At 38.0% G+C, this 734-nt stretch overlaps 1 non-coding gene across 1 annotated transcript; it reads left to right on the plus strand.

Moving 5' to 3' along the window:
• The first annotated feature begins 291 nt into the window (after positions 1 to 291).
• LOC123458952 lies at positions 292 to 398 on the plus strand. Its single transcript, XR_006635885.1, has one exon. It is a non-coding gene; the product is annotated as a U6 spliceosomal RNA (small nuclear RNA).
• The last annotated feature ends 336 nt before the right edge of the window (positions 399 to 734 follow it).

Consider the following 734-nt stretch of genomic DNA (forward strand, 5'->3'; position numbering starts at 1 on the left):
CCATCCCTCCAGCTCACAGTACATTTTCTTTTTGGACTTAGCATTGATAAGAAGTGTGTAATTCATCTAGCTGCTTCATCTTTTTTCATTTGCCTGGATGCATGATGTTTCTCTTATAACTCTGAAATGATAGCAGAAAGGAGGAAAATGGGCTAGGCTCTTTCAGTTATTTTTCCCAGTGCCCAGAGAAAGCTTATGATCTTCAAATGCAGATATTTAGTATTTGGTGATTGCTTCTCTAATCTATGTCTGATTTTGTGGTAGAAGGTTCGAGATAAGAATATAGATCTTGTGCTTGCTTCGGCAGCACATATACTAAAATTGGAATGATACAGAGAAGATTAGCATAGCCCCTGCGCAAGGATGACACACAAATTCGTGAAGTGTTCCATATTTAAAAAAGAAAAGAATATAGATCTTATGAAGGGATTATTGGTAAACATGCGGTAGTAAATATTGTTCATGTTCACTAATGATAAAATGGGCATAAAACATGACTAAAGCACACATGGTAAGTAGTGATTGGGATAAGCAAACAACCATTTATGATGAGTAAAAGTATATTCTCATGACTATTACCTTTATTTACCAATCTGAGTTTTCAGGGTTGGACAGGTGGCTCAGCAGTTAAGACACTCGCCTGCAAAGCCTAAGGACCTGGGTTTGATTCACCAGTACCCATGTAAAGACAGACACACAAGGTGGCACATATATCTGGAGTTCCTTTGTGGTGG

Source organism: Jaculus jaculus, chromosome 2 (assembly GCF_020740685.1).
Source record: "Jaculus jaculus isolate mJacJac1 chromosome 2, mJacJac1.mat.Y.cur, whole genome shotgun sequence".
Lineage (NCBI taxonomy): Eukaryota > Metazoa > Chordata > Mammalia > Rodentia > Dipodidae > Jaculus > Jaculus jaculus.